At 40.9% G+C, this 20,778-nt stretch overlaps 1 long non-coding RNA gene across 1 annotated transcript; it reads right to left on the reverse strand.

The window, feature by feature from the left end:
- Window positions 1-1,523: 1,523 nt before the first annotated feature.
- Window positions 1,524-20,574, reverse strand: LOC122640659. Its single transcript, XR_006329716.1, has 3 exons — window positions 19,981-20,574; window positions 17,667-17,672; window positions 1,524-1,534 (listed from the first exon to the last, which is right to left on the reverse strand). It is a non-coding gene; the product is annotated as an uncharacterized LOC122640659 (long non-coding RNA).
- Between the last annotated feature and the right edge of the window lie 204 nt (window positions 20,575-20,778).

Below are 20,778 nucleotides of genomic sequence, written 5' to 3' on the forward strand. Positions count from 1 at the left end.
CATTAACTAGTTGTGTTTTAAGAATATCAATATGGCCAAAGACATTACGGTTCCAACATTTCAAAAGATTGGAAAACGAAGAGACTCTACACGGGAAAGAGTCAGAGGAGTTATTGTCCCAGAAGTTAGAGACAAAGTTACTAAACTCAGGGTGGTGAACCCAAGCAAGTGGAAAGTGGAAAAGCTTTTTAAAGGAAGTCTTAGAGAGGGAAGTATCCAGGATGATGGGGTGGTGATCCTAACAGAGGGCAGAACCTCTCCTTAAAGAGGTCATAGAGAAGAGGTTAAACCAGGTGGGAGAGCAAAACGCCCTATCCAGACATTCCTTAATCATGTGAGGGGGTTTATGATGATTGGACCAAGTAAAAGGTGAACCATGAAGCTTAACTTCCTCAAGAGAGCAAGATCCAATCAGGTTAGAGAGGAGAGAAGAGGACGTGGTGGGATGAAAAGGGTTCCCACCCAACTTGTCACACTGCCCTAGAATTTCATTGAAATCACCGATAACACAGAAAGGCTCCAAGATAGAACATAGAAAATTTAAGAGCATATTCCAAAAATCACCTCATAAGTTGTGTTGGGGCGGAGCATAAATAAAAATATACCAAAAGGCCCCCAAGCATTTGTCCATTACTTTCACACCAATAAACTAGGGATTAGTAACCAAATCCACCACAGACACATCTTGCTTAACAAAGAGGCAGATGCCCCCTTACCTCGAGCCCCAGCAGGAGTATTAGAGAAAGTAACAAGCTTATAGAGAGGGGAAAGCCCCGCAATACGAAGGGTAAGGTGGTTCTGACATTTAGTCTCGCACAAAAACAACAGGTCTGGGTTAAAAATTTTAACATTTATTCTAGTATAGCGTCGAGAAAAGGGGTTGTTAATACCCCTGATATTCCAAGAAAAAATAATCATCAGGGCAAGAGAACAGAAGCAGAATAACCAAAATATGCAAGAGTAGAGAGCAAACAAAGAAAACAAATATGAGAATCAGATTAAAAATGTCTTCTAGGAACAAAGGCACGAGAAAGAAAACGACAGTTAAGAACACAAATAATCACAGAATCACAAAGCATTAAAGTAAAAAGGACTAAGCAAAAGTTAAAAAAGTCAGAGTGGAGAAATGGAACCTGTACCAAACTAGGGATGCGCGGCTCCTGTGTCACCCCAGAGTCAGAGCTCAAGGACGTGCCATCCACAGAAAGAGTGTCAGTATTGGAGGACGCACAGGATGGGAGATCATTCATCCATTCCTTAACCAAACAGAGTAAAGCATCAGGGTCTGAAGCAGCAGCAAGGGATGACTGGAAAAAGTCTTTGATTGAACAGAAAGCCGAGGAGAGGTGGGGGGGGGGGGGAACATCCAATGTCACAAGTTTTCTTTTCTTCCAGGAAGGAGATCCCACAGAAGAACCAAAGAAGACCGACTTCCTGTTGTCAGAGGCCACCAAAGAATGCGCAGGAAGGATAGGAACACCAGGCAGAATGGTCTCACCCTCAGCAACACCAGACGAGGGGGGAGCAATCATGGCTTCTACAGAAATAGTGTCTACAAAAAAGTCACTAGACAGGGGGAGAGGCTGCAAATCAACAAACAACGAGGAGATAAAGATTCCTCGCTGGAAGGGCTAGAATATATTCTTGAAAATAGGACTGGCATCAATAAAGGAAGTGAGCACGCAGGCATCGGCAGGGATAGTAGGCTCAATCATGGGGAGGGTACACATAACTCCCATAGGAAACGATTCCTCAGATAATGAAGCTACCACCAAAGAGCAGAGTGGAGTAGCAGAATCAACAATTACACTAGAGGGGGGCAGTGGCTCATCAACATCCATCGAAACAGACAAACCAGGGCTCAAGGGGAGGCCAAACTCATCGGACGATGTAATATCTGGGTCCAGCATCGCCACGTCCATCACAGAAGACGAGTGAGCTGTAGAGGCATTGACAAAGAGTGGTTGAGTGAGGACCCTATCAAAACTCCCCCATGGAGAATGACATCCAGCCGGTGGTTTGAGGAACAAACAAAAATTGACGATATGAAAGATTCGGTCGCACCGATAGCATATTTTGAAAGCCTCATACTTGAAGGAAACCGGAAGCGACTCACCAGAAACCCGATGGATGGTAGACGATAAACAAACTTGTTGTTTAATCTGAAACAGAACCTTAGCTCGGATCACCATGGGGGTAACATCAACAACATGGAGATGGAGGTCGAGTAACTTCCCAATACATGAGACCGCCTGCTTAACCACATCGAAGGAGCACACCTCAGAAGGAATGTCCCATAGCTGCACCCAAATAGGAAAAAACTTCCTTTCATATGCAAAACGATCATCATCAAGGGCATGCTCCACCAAGTTGATGAGAGAGCGTCCACACCACCAAGGACCCCGGCCCCAGACCTTATCCCTTTCCCGACCAGAATTAAATTCCACCATGAAACCTCCACGTTCATAGCAGGAAAGATAAACGGCACCCATGGACTCCCAAAGATCCACCAACTTCGAGCACAGCGAGTCTTGAGAAGGCCAGGGGTACCCCAACATAAGCCCATACAAAACCTTTGAGGCATCCAAAGGCCTGACAGACTGAGCACCCGATTGCACTATAGTACCTGATGAGGGCACTCTCCAAACAGCAGAAGGAGGATGACGCTTGGGGGTAGTCGATCGTGAAGAGCCAGAGCGCGAAAAGTTCCTTCTAGCATCAGAAGAACCTAGACCGAGACGACGAGAAGAAGAAGAAGCTTGTGACATGCTTAAAAAAACCAGACACAGGGAAGAAAACCATGACAGAAAAGACTTCAAAAAAGGAAAGAAACCAGAGGAAGAGGGATGGAGAGAAGACGAAAGGGATGGCGCAGAGTGGAAAGACAAGGAAATGGGGTAAGAGAAGGAAACTCCGAAAAAAGAGAGAAAGTGAAGCGTAAAATGGAAGGAAAGGAAGAACATTAATGGCACGTCCCATCCTCGCCCTCCGGGGATTAATTAGAGCTGCATTCCTAGCTCGTGGCCCAAAAAAGGAAGAAAATGAACAGGCAAAAAGGAAAGCAGTTGAGAGGGGGCGGAAGAAAGGAAGATCAGAAGTCCAATAGGAAGGAAACAAAGCGTGCTGGAGGGGTGTGAGGGGGAGTGGAAATGACTCATGGAGATTGTGGACAAACATTTAGCATGTTAGTGAATAGGTTGAAAAATTGAGAGAGAGAGAGAGAGAGAGAGAGAGAGAGAGAGAGAGAGAGAGACCATATGTGAATGCCCTGTTGAGTTCGATCGGGTGAGCTCCCTCACACTCATTGTTAGCTTAGGTTGATGACACTAACACATCTTTGAAAAGAACATGAAGAACTCTCACCTGAGGCCAATCTACACTCCAGTTATGGAATTACATTTGCTAGTGGAATCTAGCTAGGCTGGTTCAATCTTGTCCAATAGCTATCTATATTTATTGGGATGTTGTCAAATGCCCATTTGTTCAAATGCACCTTTACAATTTTACAATTTACATGTGCCTCCCTACTTGCAAAACTTTGTAACACTTTAGTCCAGTCCGTTAGTTTGGGACGTTAGATGTTACTTCCAGGGAATCTAATGATCAAAATACCCTTATGACAAAAACCCACCAAAATTAAAGAGTAAAGTGACCAAATTGCCCTCATCTTTACCAAATCATTTAGGATTTGAAATTGAAAATCAAACCCTAAACCATTTGGGGAAGATGAACCCTAAAATCAATGAATCTATCCTGGCTCTTGCCATGTTGATGAAATGATGTGTATGTTTTGATATATTATTTGACAAAATTGCCTTGGCATGTTGCAGATGCTCTGTTTTGATTGTCAGTCATGGTGACCCTCTTCAAATCCTACAAACAATACTCCATTCAGCTAATCAGTAGGCTGGATCTACTGGTGGAGACATTATGTTAAGATTACAAGCAATTAGAATTCCTTCTGTATTGTCACAACATCGGAAGTTTGCATTAGCTACTGGAGAGCTCCGGCCAATGTTGTAATCATTAGTTTGTTTTTTTTTTTTGATGAAACAAGAGCAAATATTATATTAAAGAGTTGAAATAGATATAGCTCAGTTAAAGTTAGGAGAGTTAGTCCTAACCATCATGGATAACCCAAAAAAAATATAGTTATCCCTAGTCATATGAACAAAATTAAAATTCTGTGCACCTTTTGAAATATGAAAAAAAAAGGGACTAAGTTCCACGGCCATGGATGATCCTTTGGGTGAGGAACAAAAAGTAAAACATCCTCGCTTGACCTCCAAATTTCTTGCAGCCGGAGACCAAAATCTTGAGCCTTCTGGATTCCCTTCGTCATTGCCGTGAGATCTGGCTCCAGTGGGTGATGTGTTTCCATCTTCCCTGTTTCTGCCAAAATTTCGTTCCCTTGCAGAATAACACAAAAAGCCTAGGCCGACTTGTTTAGCCCTGGTGCAAAGGATCTTGTACAACATAGAATAGGATTGTCTGAGTATATAATATTGTGAGAATCATCCGGAGAAACGATACTATTAGGCGAATTAACAGAAACATCAATTGTGGGTGGGGAGATATGAAGATCAGTGAGCCATCTATTAATATTGTTTAAAGTTTGAAAAGGGTCAAGTTTTGATTTTCCAAAAAGTTTCTTATTTCGAGTATCCCAAATGAAATAACAAGTAATGATAAAGACCGAAAAGAACCAGGTTAGAGAACACTTAACAAGATATCCACCATTGAGAAAATGTGCACATAAAGAGAGAATAGAAAGACAGAAATTCCATTCTTAGGCCTAGGAGTCCAGCTGCCCAGATATGTTTGGCCAGTGGGCAAGAAATGAGAATATGCCAGATAGATTCCTCATGGTCTTCACACATAGCACAAGAGGGGTTGATTGCCATCCACTTTGATAAAATTCCTCTTGTTGGTATGCTTGCATTTGTGACACGTCAAAAAAAAATCTTAAACTTAGGATGAATTGATAATTTCAAAAAAAAATTCCACCATTTGGTATTTCTAAAATTTGTGTGAGAATTATTAAGGATTAGGGAGTTAGCTGCACGTTTGGTAGAAAATCTACCATCTTTGGCAAAAATACAACACCATTGATCCTCGACAGAAGATAATGGAAAATTAGTAATTCTATGGACAAAAGGCAAAGGAAGATAGTCAACAAGTAAAGAGATGTCCCAATTAGCAAAGGAACAGAAATTACTTACCATATCATGTCGAAAATTTAAATTGAGAGAAGGAGGAATGGATCGGTCCTTGATGGCAGGAATCCAAGGGTCATTCCACAAATCAGTAGACATACCGTTACCAATCTTTTTGAATAGTATGTGTTTTAGCAGAGGTAGACATTACGCAATATTGTTCCAAGTCCTTGATCCCCGTTTTGTCATGGTTTTAGGGTTGAAGATAGATAGATGGGGGAAATACTTGGCTTTGAGAACGCGAGCCCAGAGAAAAAATGGTTATGTGATTAACCTCCAACCTAGCTAATTTAAGGATTAGGGCCGCATTCTGGGTAGAAGCTTTCTAATTCCCAGTCCCCCCCACCGAAGTTGGTGTGCAGATATTATCCTAGGCATTCAAGGTTAATTTCTTGGAGGATGAGCTATTATTCCAAAATTTGAAGCAGATGGAATCCAAAGAACGACAAATTTTGGTTGGGAGGGAGAAGCAAGACATGATGTATGAGGGTATTGATGAAAGGACCGACTGTATCAGCACACGGTGACCTACATGAGATAAGAAGTTAGTTTTCCATGAAGCAAGTCGATGATTAACCCTATTAACAATATAAGAAAAGTCTCTAACTCTAGATCTAGAACAAAAAAGATTAGTCCCCAGGTAGGAAGAAGATTTGTCCATTTCTTTTATTCCAATAATAGAGCATAAGTTATGTTTTTCAGAAGCAGAGACATTTCTACTAAAACACAAGCCACTCTTATCCAAGTTCTCTTTCTGACCAGACAGATCAACAAACAAATTTAAGATGGCCTTAATAGTGTTAAGATCCTCCGCCATAGCCCGACAGAAAATAAAAGTATCGTCCGCAAATAGAGATGTGAGATCTTCGGGGCATTCCTAGCCAACTTAATTCCTCTAAAAAGTCCAAGATCTCTATAGGCGCCAAGAAGACGAAAGAGAACTTCCATAGCCGTTATGAAAAGATAAGGGCTAAGGGACACCCTTGTCTAATACCCCTAGAGGCATGGAACAACCCTAAAGGACTTCCATTCAATTTAATAGAGAAAGAGGTTGTGGAAGTAAGATTGTAAATGAGCTTACCCCAGTGATTACCAAATCCAAGAAAATTGAAGATAGATTGGATGAATCTCCACTCAACTCTGTCATAAGCTTTAGACATATCAAGTTTTATGGCAACAAAGCCACCCTTACCTTTTTTTATTATTCAGATAGTGAAAGATTTTGTGTGCAATGATGATATTATCCAAAATTTGTCGTCCGGGGATGAACGTTGCTTGGAAGGGAGAGATAAAGGAAGACCAAAAAGGCTTCAATTGATTAGCCATGATCCTAGCCAAAATTTTATATGTGACATTGCAAAGACTAATCGGCCTGAAAACCAGAAACTTTATAAGCAGAGTCAGATTTAAGTATAAGACAAATCAGGGTGTGATTAGTGCCTTGGGGTAATCATTAGTTTGTTGATTGAAAACAAAGTGCCGGTGGCTTTTCGTTAAATAATTAACTTGAAGTTTAATATTTATTTAAAATCATTAAAAGAAATCAGTTGCTGGTTTCATTCACTTTGTCTGGTTGAGTATAAGATAACCCTTCTCATTAGTCATATCTGCAATCTCTTTATCCATTTTAGCTCTATAGCTCACCAGGTAATGCACTTCTCTCATATGAATAATAATCCTTCAATTTCGCTCTTTTGATTATTTTTACGAACGAGTAAACTGGAGAAACACACGCATTCCATTTTGAGTGAAAAATAAAAAAATCCACTCTTATAGATCAACATGGCAAGAGCCAAGATAGATTCATTGATTTTAGGGTTCACCTTCCTCAAATGGTTTAGGATTTGATTTTTAGTTTCAAACCCTAAATGATTTGGGGCAGGTGAGGACAATTTGGTCACTTTACTCTTTAATTTTGGTGGGTTTTTGTTACAAGGGTATTTTGGTCATTAGATTCCCTAAAACTAATGTCTAATGTCCCAAACTAACGGATTGGACTAAACTGTTACAATGTTTTGAAAGTAGGGGGGCACGTGTAAATTGTAAAATTGTAAGGGTGCATTTGGACAAATGGAAATTTTGAGGAGGGCATTTAACAAAAACCCTTATTTATTTATTTTTTCCAACCTTCTCCAGAGATCTAGATTTTGGAATTAATTGGGGGAGGAATGCTAGTGTTACAAAGCAAACTGGCATATGTCAGCCATCAAAATTGTTGTGTTTATTGGGGTTCAATCTTTAGTATAGTGGTAGATTGGACTAGCCTAGTATGAGAAAGGTTAAAGGGATTGATTTAACGTATTCCATTAGCTCTGGAGTTTTTGACGTATTGGTTAAATACCTAACATTTGGTATTAGAGTCGGACATCACGTCTCAAGTTTAAGTCACGAAAAAGACTACCTAAGAGAGGGTCTACCTAAAATAGCTTGAGAGCCGTCAAAAAAAGGTTTTAACACATTCCATTAGCTCAAGAGCTTTTGATGTATCGATCAAATAACTAACAAAAATCACTCACTAGACCCTATTTGTTTGTTGGAAAAAAAAGAGATTGAAGAATTTTATACTTTTTCATAAATTTTCAAAGTAGTTGTTTAGATACCAGTGTGAGAGAATTGAAGGGACAAGAATACTTAATCTAAAGGGGGTTGTCTGCCTAGGTGACAGCCCATTTCTCCCACCCAAGTCCCATTATTTTGATAGAATTTTAAAGAAAAAAAATGGAAATTGATTATTTTAATATGTGGGACGATAATTTTCATCATTCCCTTTCCTTTCCTGACCCCTCACCCCATTAGAGATGTGTGTTCCACCTTTTGACTGTCCCACCCGGCCAACCCCCTTTTTGTTTTTACAAACATGCTCATATGATTTTACAGGTTTTACCTTCAACTAAGCTTTTTTAATGATGGGATCACGAACCATGCTCAGCACTGAGATGATCTCACAGGCCATGCAACGATGATATAGACATAAAGAAGGAAACAACCCCATTCGCCAGGAAGATTTAGGCACGGCTCAACTATACCAACCTGATGTACACCTTTCTCGTCAATGAAATCCTTTTTAATTCACACACAAAGCTCTCTATAAATTAAAGGGAAGGAGAGAAAGAGAGAGAGAGTTTTTGAGTCTAAAAATGGAGAAACAAATTCTCGACTACATTCTTGTTCCCTCCGGTCTAATTTTACTGCTGGCTTACCACATTTGGCTTCTCCATCGTATCATAGACCAACCCATGAAGACAGCCGTGGGCATTAATGTCATTAGCAGACGTATCTGGGCTGAATCCCTGATGGAGGTAATTACTAAACTTTCTTATTCTCCTTCATCGTAAGTAAATTCAGAGATTTGAAAAATGTTATTTATATTCATCAAAGGCCATTGCTTCAAAGAAAAGAATTATGTTGCTACCCAAGTTGCAGGAATGTCGTTCATGCTACTCAAGTTTGCAACCAAAGCAATGAAATAATTCATTTCTCCTTTGGGTTCACAAATACGTTGTTAGGTTTTTGTATTTTTTAAATTACCCTTTTAGATTTCATTTCTTTGGATGTGAACCGGGTAGCAAGAACATTCCTGCAACCCGGGTAGCAGCGAAATTTTGCCCAACAATAAGTTCGGCAATTTTACAAGATTAATCGAGATAAATCCTTTGATTACGGAACGTGATACAATATCGTTGGGCTACAAAACCTACTATTGGGTGATATTGATAATATGCTCACAAATTTTGAGCTCCTACTTCAACCGAGTCGCAGATTTTTAAGGCCACTTAGGAAAGAACACTAACCGATGCTGAATCTAGGCATGCCTGCACCCAAACACAGTCGCGTCCCCACCTTTCCATGGGGGTGGACCAATCATTTCGCACCCGACTGTGTCTGGACGTAGGTACACACTACAACACACGATTGGGTGGCGTTCCTTTTCCCTTAAATAATATATGACGAAGGTACATGAATAAGAAAATCCAAATATAATCTATCTGATTTTTTTCGGGGGAGGAGGGGAAGGGTTCTCGGAACCTATAGTATTTTCTACAAATTCTCACAAAGTGATTTTTTATTCAATTTTTTAAGATAAAAAAATAATAAAATATTTATGTGTGAGACCATATAGGAAACGCCTTAGGCTCATAATTAATTTTCTTTTTAATATCTTTAAAAGATGGATGCATCTTTTTTTTTTTTTTTTTTTTTTTTTTTGATGAACAAGAAATTTATTTACTTAAAGAGAGTAAAACATTTGTACATCATCAAGAAAAGGTGAGATAGTTGTTCTATTGGTAAGGGAGAAAGTGGCTAAAGATCAAAGGATACGAGTCCACATATTGTTTTTATACTTAAACTGTACACTTGAGAAGTTTGCAGTTAGTTCAGCTAGGTCAAAAAATGGGGAAATGATATTAACAGGAATGTTATTGGCCTGTGTGGATACCATCAACTTGTGGAGATTCTGGTTATTAATCCAAACTTCTTTGAGTTGAATTTTATCTCTGACAGCATGTTTCCATCCCTGCAAGATTCCGAGTAATTGTTTTCACCAAAATATAGACACTACAACAATACAAGGCTTTACCACGACTAAAGTCAAAACGTCGCCATTAATTCATGGAGTAGCTGTTTTTGTTTTTTATTATTGGAAATCTACCACCACTAATTGTGCGCTACTAATCAATTGTGGTGGTTGCAGCTACCGCTCATGTATGTCACTTTTAGTGCAAATCTTCAATGAAATAAAAAAAATGTCACTTTTAGTGACAGTGATTTTACTAACACTATCTACCAAAAAAAAAAAAAAGATTTTACTAACACTAAAAATTATACTCCTACAGTCCTACCAAAAATATGAAAAAAAAAACACTAAAAATTATACAGAATAAATGTTTTAATTTTATTATTCTGTAAAGAGAGTTTTTATGGGCAGTTTATTGGTTATTCTAGAATTGCTAAAAGTATTAAGTATATTGAAATGAAAAAACCGCACCATCCCCGAATTTTTATCCTCTCAATTACACTGCCCGTACTTGACGTCAAGTACATCTAATAGAGGGAGGTGGACCCCACGTGGATCCCACCTCGGGCAGGGGTAGGATAGTTATTTCTGCCTCCTCTGTTAGATGTACTTGACGTCAAGTACGGGCAGTGTAATTGAGAGGATAAAGATCCTTTATTCCACCATCCCCACCTCTAGACCCGTCCCAATGGCCCTTGCGCTCCGACACTCTCTCCCCCACCCCTGAAACTCCCTTTAGTGATAATGCGTACACTTTGGCTTAACACATGAAAAACTAGAGACAGAGAGGGGGGGTTGTTTATCTGAAAAAGCTTCAGCCCAATAGAGGGGCGAGTGGCCACCTCCACCAAATTTGGTTCTCCTCCAGTTGTAGCGGGAGTTGGAGGATCCAGCCTAGCAAAACAATTGGTGTTTGGGTCATTTCATAGGGGGTCCCATTTGGTCCCCCTGTGTAATGACCAACCCCCTGTTTTTGCTGGGTTGGATCTTCTAGTGACCACATGTGAAATGATCCAAACACCCCTTATTTTGTTGGATTGGATCCTTCAGCTTCTGCCACGGTTGGAGAAAACCCAAGTCCACCTCCACCACACACTTTTGCAACCCAACCCTCCCTTCTATAAACCAACCCAGTCCCACCTAGCATCTCCTCTTCCATCGCCATTCTCTCTCTCTCTCTCTCTCTCTCTCTCTCTCTCCCCCCGTTCTGCAACCCAATCCCTGCCCCCCCCCCCCATCTTCCCTGCACACCTGTGCTGTAGTAACCTCACCTTGCAATCTCTCCACCCAGCCTACAACCTCCTTCACCCACCTTGCTCTACACCCACAAGAACCACTCTACCCACAAGAGCCTCCCCACCCGCTTGAACCCCCGACTGCAACTCATCCTCCCCATGGATCTCCACCATGAACCATTAAACACACTCCATGGGGCTCATTCCTCTTCGTAGATTAGGTTGTTGTAATAATCTTCCTTGACTGAAGAAGTTGCAGCAAGGAGGAGATATACAAAGTGCGGGCAAGAATTTTTAAAATTTGGAGAAGTGCATTTGGTGGTGGCTTTTTTACCCGCGCTAAATATTTACTTGAACCACTTGTTTTGTTAATTAGAATAGGGGCGTTGTTCTCTGTGCCGCAGTGCAGCCTGCGTCCAGGGACATAGGGGTGGGCGCAATGACCACCCTACCCCCTGCACAGGCTGCCCATGTGCCTGGGCGCAGGCTGTGCTGCAGCACAGAGAACATTCTCCCATTAGAATAAGGGGCGTTGTTCTCTGTGCCGCAGCGCAGTCTGCGCCCAAGCACATGGGGGTGGGCGCAATGACCACCCTGCTCCCCTGCACAGGTTGCCCATGTGCCTGGGCGCAGGCTACGCTGCGGCACAGACAACATTCTCCCATTAGAATATGTGGCATTGTTCTCTGTGCAGCCTGCGCCCAGGCACATGGGGGTTATTTTTGATAGTTTAAGAAAACTGCTAGTATATATTATATTTTCCAACGGTTATTTTTATACAACCACTAAATGTTTACTTCAAGAGTGCATGCCCCCCAGGAGGTCAAGGGATCGACTCTCCTGGATTGCATACTGTGCCAATAAAAGGCACCCTTCTCTCCCCCCCCCCCAACCCCCTTAGTTGTAGATTGTGGGCTTGTCTTAGCCTTCCCCTTTAGCTTGTAGTTAGCCTATGGGCCCTTGAGTAGGATAGACCAAAAAAAGAAAACCAATTATTATTTTTATTTAAAATAGGGAAAAAGAACTCTGTCCGGGAGTGTGGCCTACGCTAGCACTCCTATGTGTCTATCTCTCTCCTCCTTAAAACGAGGGGGCAGAGTTGTCTTTTCATATGATGAGGAGAGAGATAGACTCATGGAAGTGCTAGCGGAGGCCACACTCCCGGATAGAAAACTCCTTCCCTTTAAAACAATATATAATTTGTCGCGATTTTCTAAGTTACATGTTTACTGCAGCCACTTATTTTTTTTTTACTTAAACTAACATGTTGTTTGTGATGGATTTAAAAACTGCCAAAATGGATTATATTTCGTGATCATTCTAAACCTGCAGCTAAATGCATGTTTATTGCATCCATTTATTTTTTAGGTCAAAGATTTCATCACAGCCGTGCAAGCATGCACAATTGTGTCCCCTCTCACATGGAATTGGAAGAGTCATAAACCCTCCACCCCTATTTAAAACCTCAAAATTCCCACTTCCTCACATGCATGGCTTACACAGTCATGTATGAAAACTGTCCCCTATTTTTTAATTAAAATAATATTTTTATGGCAGTTTTAAAAATCACCGACAACGTATCCTTAAGAAATGGTCCCTTTTTTTTTTTTAACCATTGTTAGATATTCACTATTAGTGGCGGTAAAAATATACCACCTCTGAAGGTTGTCTTTTAGTAGCTGTAAAAAAGTATCACCACAAAATCTGTATCGCAATCCTATTTAATAGAACTAAAAATTTGCTACGGCCGAAATTATACTTTTAGTGGAAGTAACCAACTACTGTCCACCTAAATGTAGGCTTGTAAACAGATCGGATTCGACTTGGATACGGATCTGATGTGATCAGATTGGATATTCCCAGGCCGAATACATATACCTCTAAACGGATTTGGATAGATTCGGATGCAGATAGAATTCGGATTTCCGACCATCCGTTTACATCTCTAACTTGTGTAACTCGGACCTTCCTCCCCCCTGGCAGATACAATTCACTCTTAATCCGTATCTCTTAGATCATGACTCTCTTTTCCTCATATTCTAGAACTTGTTGAATTTTCATAAACCTTCAAAATCATTATTTACTTATTTTTTTTATTATTAAGTAATCAGATTTTTTTTAGGATGGATTTTTATTGGAGTATTCAGATTTGTTTTCTGGATATCTTTAAATGAATACTCCCTAAATGGATACGGATGCAGATCGAATTTGGATTTTCGGTTATCCATTTACATCCCTACCTAAATGTATCTGATGCCTTATTTCTTGAAGTATGAAATGTGAAGTTGTAACCTTCTTTTTTTTTTTTTTTTTTAGCCTAAACATTCCCTAGGACCTAGGCCGGCCCCTAATATTTTATTAAAATCTGGCAAAGAATAAGAAATACAATGTGAGGGACATGCCCGCCTTACCCCAAACCCGACCTCAAGGCTCACTCCACTCTGGACTATAACTCGCCCAACCCATAAACAATTACAGATGCAAGACCGGTAGGCCTATGGACTCTTCCCTAATAATTCGTCTTAGCTCGATTGGGAGCTCACTCTCACTAGAGAAATCAGTGTTACACATGGTATTACAAGCATAATTTGCAAGCCAGTATGCTGCCCTGTTCTGTTCCCTGCACGTAAACGCCAGCGTAGGAGTCATCTCCTCCATCCATCCTAATATTTCTTGAAACCAGTACCACACTTTCTATACTTTGCACTGCTTATGCCCAATACTATGGATAGTAGACATCGAATCTGACTCAATGCATATCCCCGTGATTCCAAGCTCTTGACATAACCATAGGCCATCATGTAAGGCTCTCATTTCGGTCATGGAGTTTGTGCTCTCCCCATAAAATCTAGTACAAGCCGCCACCACCTTCCCCTCACTGTCACGAACTATACACCCTCCCCCTCCAATTCCCGGGTTCCCTCTGCTGGCTCCATTAACGTTAAGTTTCACTGAGAAAGCTGGTGGGCTCCAATAGACCGCCTTAGGAGGTCTACGCTTTGGGGGTTGAAATGATAGCCCAAAAAACTGAAGGACAAGAGCCTCCTACATCGATGGCGTTCTAGATCCAGCCTGCTTTAAGGGAGCCTCATGAATCCATCCCCTAACTGCTTCCACGATCGTCGAAGCCGCTCGGCCTCTCTCACCATGCTTCCTGGCATTCCTTTCCTTTCATAATTCCCATATAATGAACAATGGTGCTAGACCTATAATAATAGCACACGTACTACCCCCGCTCGCCTGGCCAAGCCAGAAGAGCATTCTGCTTCTCACCTCTTGCCATGGGACGATCTCCACCTGAAGCAATCTGGAATAAAAATTCCAAACCTTTGCTGCCTTCCCCCCCCCCCCCCCACACACCAAGCAATGTGAAGTCGTTTCCATCTTGGGGTCGCCACAACAAAGACACTTCAAGGCCAACAGGATCCCAATCCTCTTCAAAGAATCATCAGATGGAATCCCCCCACATAGAACCTACCAGGAGAAAAAACCAATCTTGGTGGGGACCATCTGTTTCCAAACCCATCTCGAGAAATCCCTATTCGGGGCCTTGCTCCTGATAGTGTTCCAAATAGCTCTAGAAGAGAGCACACCATTTCTTTCTGGTGTCCAAACTAGCAGATCATCCTTCCTAGAGAGGCTAAACTTTCCATTCAACACATTGCTATGTACCTCATCCGAGTCGATTTTGTGCAATTCCGACTCAGTCCAGCTGCCATCACTGTGTAGGACATCCCTCACTCGCAAAGAGAGATCAAGATTCATTGTCCATCCACCTGATCAATAAGGGGTCCCCAACCCGACTAGTTATCCGTCCAAAAACCCACATCTCCCCTCCCCAACAGCCAACGAGAGTTTGAAATAATCAACTCCTTCATAGCCAACGTCCTACGCCAAGAGATCAAACCTACCACAGCTGGTTGGGCTACCAACGCCAAATGCAGATTTTTAAGAAATTTTGCTTTAAAAAACCTGGCCCACAGCGTGTTCTCCATAGTGAGAACTCTCCACAACCCCTTCACGTACTCTTAGCTTAACTCCCGTGTCCTCCATGCACCTAATGCCAAACCCTCCTTCTGATAGGGCCGACATACTCTCTCCCAACTAATCCGGTGATGCCGATTGCCCCATTTTGATTCTCCCCATAAGAAATTAGCACACATGCTGTTAAATCTTCGAATGACGGTCCTAGGAACATTCAGCGTAGAGATGATGTGTATAGGCATTGATGCTAGAACATGCCTGAGAAGAATAAGCCGCCCCCCTGCAGATAGCAATTTCCCCTTCCAGCCCGCTATTTTCTTGCGGACTTTAGCCAGGAAACCCTCAAAAAAATTCACTCGCAATCGACCAGCATAGATGGGAGCACTGAGATAGGTTAGAGGCAAAACCCTTTTGGGGAACCCTGTGACTGTAGCAATCATGCGGCATCTCCTGCCTGGTGCCTTGTTCCCCACCACAAAGCAGCTTTTATTCTTATACACCAACTACACAGAGGAGCCCTCATAACGACCAATGAAACCCATGATCTGCTTCAGAGAACTCTTCAACCCCTGTGAAAAAATGATGGTGTCATCAGCGAACAGGCTGTGCGATACACCTGGGCATCCCCTTGGCAACTTAAAAAACCTGGCCCTCCCCTCATCAAATAGATACCTCAAGCCTCTACTCTGAACTTCCTCTGTTAGAATGAAAAGAGCGGTAGAAAGTGGATCGCCTTACCTCAACCCTCGCGAGGATTTAAAAAAACCGGACTGCCCGCCATTTATTACCACCGAAAACCAACAGTTCTCCACCACCTTCTTAACTAGTGCCACCCATTCCATGCCAAACCCAAATCTGTTCAAGACTTCATACAAAAAACCCCACTCCAGCCTATCATATGCTTTAGCCATGTCAAGCTTCAGTACTACATTACCACCCCTAGCATTCCGGTTGATGTCCCGTACCACCTCTTGCACCAGAGCTATATTGTCATGAATACACTTGCCTTGCACAAAAGCTTCTTGTTCCTCGGAGATGATATTAGGTAGAACACTGGCTAATCTACTTGAAACTATTTTAGCCAAAATTTTATAACCAAAGTTGCATAAACTTATAGGCTGAAAGTCCGAAATTACCTCCGAGTTCTCCTTCTTGGGGAAAGGACCAAGTTGGCTGATGTATATGCCCTCGGTAGCCTACCTCCTGTGAAAAAGTCCTTCACCGCATGCTAGACATCCTCACCTATTATATCCCAACACGACGTGAAGAAATGCCCAGTGAAACCATCCAGGCCTGAGGCACTTTCTCTAGACAGCCCAGTTGTAACCTTCTTTGATTGTCCCAAAAGTTATTTAATGTGGGGGTAAAAAAATATTTTCAAAATAATTTGAAAGTGACTTATGATCACTGTGGCATTAATAAAAGCTACACAATTTTCGAGTAAGCATGTAAACTGACAAGATTTACCCTCATTGAGAAAAAAATGTGTTATACTACAGAGCAGAAAAGTAAGGATAAAGTTTTCCTCCACCCATAGAGGACGGTTCACCCACCATCCTAGGATTCACAAACCCCTCGAAGGGTTTTGGTATGTTCCAAAATACCCTCCGATACCATTCCCGCCCCTCGATGAATGGGATCCCATTCATTGTGGGTGGAGAGAAACTTGGTCCAAAAAATAAAGGTACAACTTTTTTTTTTTTTCTCCAACCTTAGTGTTGCGTCAAGAAACCTTTAGTTGATTCCTCCTAGATGGAACTTACAAAGAGGAACAAATGAGCAAGGAAGAGCCAGTCCTCTCCGATGGGGGACTCTCCGATGCCTAAGTCTGGTCTCTTTAGCAATAGACAATTCAAGAGAACTTGAGCGAAATTAAGTTAGATGATTTACCTGACCTGTAGGCCTCCTATTTATATGCCATACTAGGCAGAAGTTGTGCCTCATTAGGAGACGATGAGTCTTGAGCTTATTATGGTAAGAGTCCTGTTAGGAGAGTGATAGCTGGAGAGTTCACCATTAAGGGGAATTTCCATATTGTTGATCGGTGGGAGATCTTGTTCCTGCTTGGAATGCACTTACTCGTTGGTAGCGTTATATTAGGAATTGGATATGTTTGTTACTTCTCTGTGAGAATTGTGTCCTCACATGACTAGGTTCCTAATCTGGGTTGATCGGGTGCCGTACAGAAATAACCCGACAGGTCAGGAGTCACTCCATACGGTTGTGACCTTGCCACGTGTTGAGTTAGTGTTGGCGAGCCTTATTTAAGTATATCCCTCAGCTACACCAAAAATTTTCCCTTAAAGACATGTAATTGTTTTGTATTCATAATTCCGTGCACACAGGAATAATACATGAATTTCCAATGGTTCTATTCTTTTTGTTTTTTCAGAACATGCCCCAAAATGGAGTTCTTGCGGTTCAAACACTAAGGAACAGCATAATGGCAGGAACCTTATTGGCAACAACAGCCGTCACACTCAACTCCATCATCGTCCTGATGATCTCCAACTTCAAATCTAAACCCTCAATCATCTTTGGGAATCAGAGTGAGCTGTTGTTTTGGATCAAGACCTTCTCAGTGATGTTCAGCTTCTTGTTGGCTTTCTTGTTTAATGTGCAGTCTATTAGATATTATAGCCACGCTACCATTCTCATCCAATTGCCAATAAGTAAATGTACACAAGCGGGAGTGTATGTAGCAAAGGCCTTAACCAAGGGCTCCTATTTTTGGGCTATGGGCTTGCGTGCTCTCTATTTCTCTTTCCCTCTATTTATGTGGTTCTTTGGGGCCATTCCCATGTTTATTTGCTGCTTGTTGCTGGTTTCCACGCTTTATTTTCTGGACAACTTGGATTGTGGAAGTACTAGCAATGGAATTATTCCCAACAATGATAACGTGGATACAATGGAGCTAGCAATGTAATATAGAGAGGTAGAGAGAGAGAACTTCAGATTCAACCCAAGTTGAATGTGAAGTTGTGAAGTCTATAATAAGTCTGCCTTTATATTAAAATCAATAAACATTGTGAACAGATTATAAAGGGGGAGATGTTTTATGGAATTTTATGAAATATGGTTTATGGAAGACAATTGGGTAATGGTTGAAATTAATGTATACTAGCTTTGTTTGGTTGATTTTAAATCTTCTCTCTCTTGGCATAAGAAGTTTGGAGGAAACTGTTGGGAGGTGCAGAGTTATTCGGCAGTTCCGCGCTGTGGTGGATTCTTGTCACCTCATGGATTTGGGATCTCATGGACCAGTCTACACTTGGAGTAATAAAAGGTTGGGTGCAGACACTATCAGAATTAAACTAGATAGTGATTTCTCAAATCTAAACTGGAAAACTACTTTTGCATGTGATATAGTCTTAACACCATCTGTCATTTGGCTTTGACCGCTCTCCTATTATAGTAGATACAAAGGCTGTATAGAAGGGCAAACAGAGCGGTGTGTAGAGACTGTAAGGACGTGTATGGTTGCGTAAATCAAGTGGTGGTTGCATTGATATTGGTGAGGAATCCATTGGTGGTGCACCAGTTGATCCGTTGTTCTGACAGATTAACTGCTTGATTACTCTGAGTCTGTTAACTGAATCTTCCTGAAAAATTGTTTGGTTACCTTGAGTCTGTTAGTTGAATTTAAGACTGTAAACGGATCGGATTCGGCTTGAATAGTGCTATATCCACATCCGCATCCGATTAGCTATCAGACGGATTCAGATAGTGCTAAACGGATACGGACATGGATACGGATCGGATATTTTATCCGTTTACATGTAAAAATAGCTTTTTGGATAGCCATAACCTATCCGTATCCGCATCGGTTTAGCTTTCAGACGGATTCGAATAGTACTAAACGGATACGGAAACGGATTTCAGCTATTCATTTACACCCCTGGTTGGATTCAACTTAAATCTGTATGAAAAACTGTTTGGTTTCCCTGAGTCTGTCAGTTGGATTCAACTTCAATCTGTATGAAAAACTGTTTGGTTCAGATAAATTATGTCAACACATTGGCTACTATATGGCTAGAATATGAAACAATTATGAAGAAATTTGCATGCAACTAATGTTTAAACTTGAATTAAAATGGCAGTTAATAGAGTTCCTATCCAATTACTGTCCTTGTCATCCATTACATGAATAAAATAGAATTAAAAAAATTCCAATATACTATAAGAAATGGTCACAATCTTCTGTAATTAAAAGGGTTTGGGCCTTGGTAGATTCGAACCACCATCCCCTTGGAACATGCTCATGTTCCAAGTGCTCTACCAATTTGAGCTAAAGACCCATCAAGTAGAGAAGAGTAACCAGTTTTTTTCTCACATTCAGTTAGTATACAAAACCTTAGTTTGTAGATTATATTAGTTTTCACTCCTTACAGCTGCAAAAGACAAAGGCCTAGTCTTAATTGAATGATCATTGCTGGTAAACAAACCTTTGACTAATCAATAAACATGATAATAGTGAACGTCTGCACTGTAAACAAACCTTGGGAGAGAAGGTTTTCTAATTATATTTAGTAGTTGTCCACTAAAAAAAACGGAAAACTATCAACATCCTCTGCTTTTTAAACTTTTTTTTTTGTTTTCAGACTTCAAACCTAACAATCATACCATAATCTAGTCTTCTACAAACGGCAAAATATCATTAGTTTCTCAAGAAAATTAAACATATTCTCGGTGCTAAATTGGGACTGGAATGGAACCATTAAATGTTGGGTTTCCCAAAGCATCTGAGTGCACAAATACTCACCTCACAGCCATCAATGGAAAGAGAACAAAATAAGATCATTAAGTGAAAGCCTACATTGACCTCATTCATTCTTGTTGAAAAGCTTTACACCAACCTCTGCACATCCTTTCTAAGGGCTTTTCATATAAGTCAAAATCTTGATGATGTTTGCATAATGAAGCAGCAACATTCTAAAAAAGAAGCAACTCTGTTAAGTCTTCAACATGAGTAGTGTAACTAGATCAGTAGCTAAAACATGAATATAGAATACGGGGCAACTGCTCTAACTATTTGCTGACAAGGGTGCAATAACCATGACATCAGCCCACCTGCGGAGCTCAATATGAAGCACACTGTCTCCTATTGTCTTCCAACTGGACCATTCATCCTCATGAGTGTAAAGAACAACATCCTTAGGAAGTGATGCTTTATCAATAAAGTGTAAAGAAGCCTTGGTGGCAACTGCTCTAACTTCTGCCCATTCAGAAAAAGTGTGACATAGACTCCCAAATTTTATTGCAGCTACACTTCCACTTGCAGCTACTAAAATACGGGGCTTCCCAAGAACTGCACTACTCTGTATCGGATCCCTTTCTGAACAAACAATTGGTTCCACATGGGCCATAACCTATCCAAACATTCTCAGAGAGTTAAAGATAAAGCAAAGTGAGATACTACACCACAAAATGGAAGTTAGAAAGCCTTGAATACAATACACATATTGTACCATCCTGTTCTGTTTACAAGAAAATGGATATCACAATGGACAACCAGAAAAACTCACAAAAAGCAATGGGAAATACAGATTTTCCAAGATTGTCCCATTAACACATCAAGCATGAACTCAATAATCAGAATCTGCAAACAGACTGAATCCATATGAAGAAAGTAATAAAATTCCCAAACTACAAGAATCGGATGCCTGTTTTTCTTTTATTCTTTATTAATCAAGAGCCGGATTCTTTCTTGAGTCAATGATATTCAATATAGTTTCAAACCTTCAATATCTGGTATTTCATTTTCATGTCTCTACATAATAACTGCAGATTGAACAGTGATAGAAATTCACAAAAAGACCAGATAAAC

Source organism: Telopea speciosissima, chromosome 9, assembly GCF_018873765.1.
Source record: "Telopea speciosissima isolate NSW1024214 ecotype Mountain lineage chromosome 9, Tspe_v1, whole genome shotgun sequence".
Classification (NCBI taxonomy): Eukaryota; Viridiplantae; Streptophyta; class Magnoliopsida; order Proteales; family Proteaceae; genus Telopea; species Telopea speciosissima.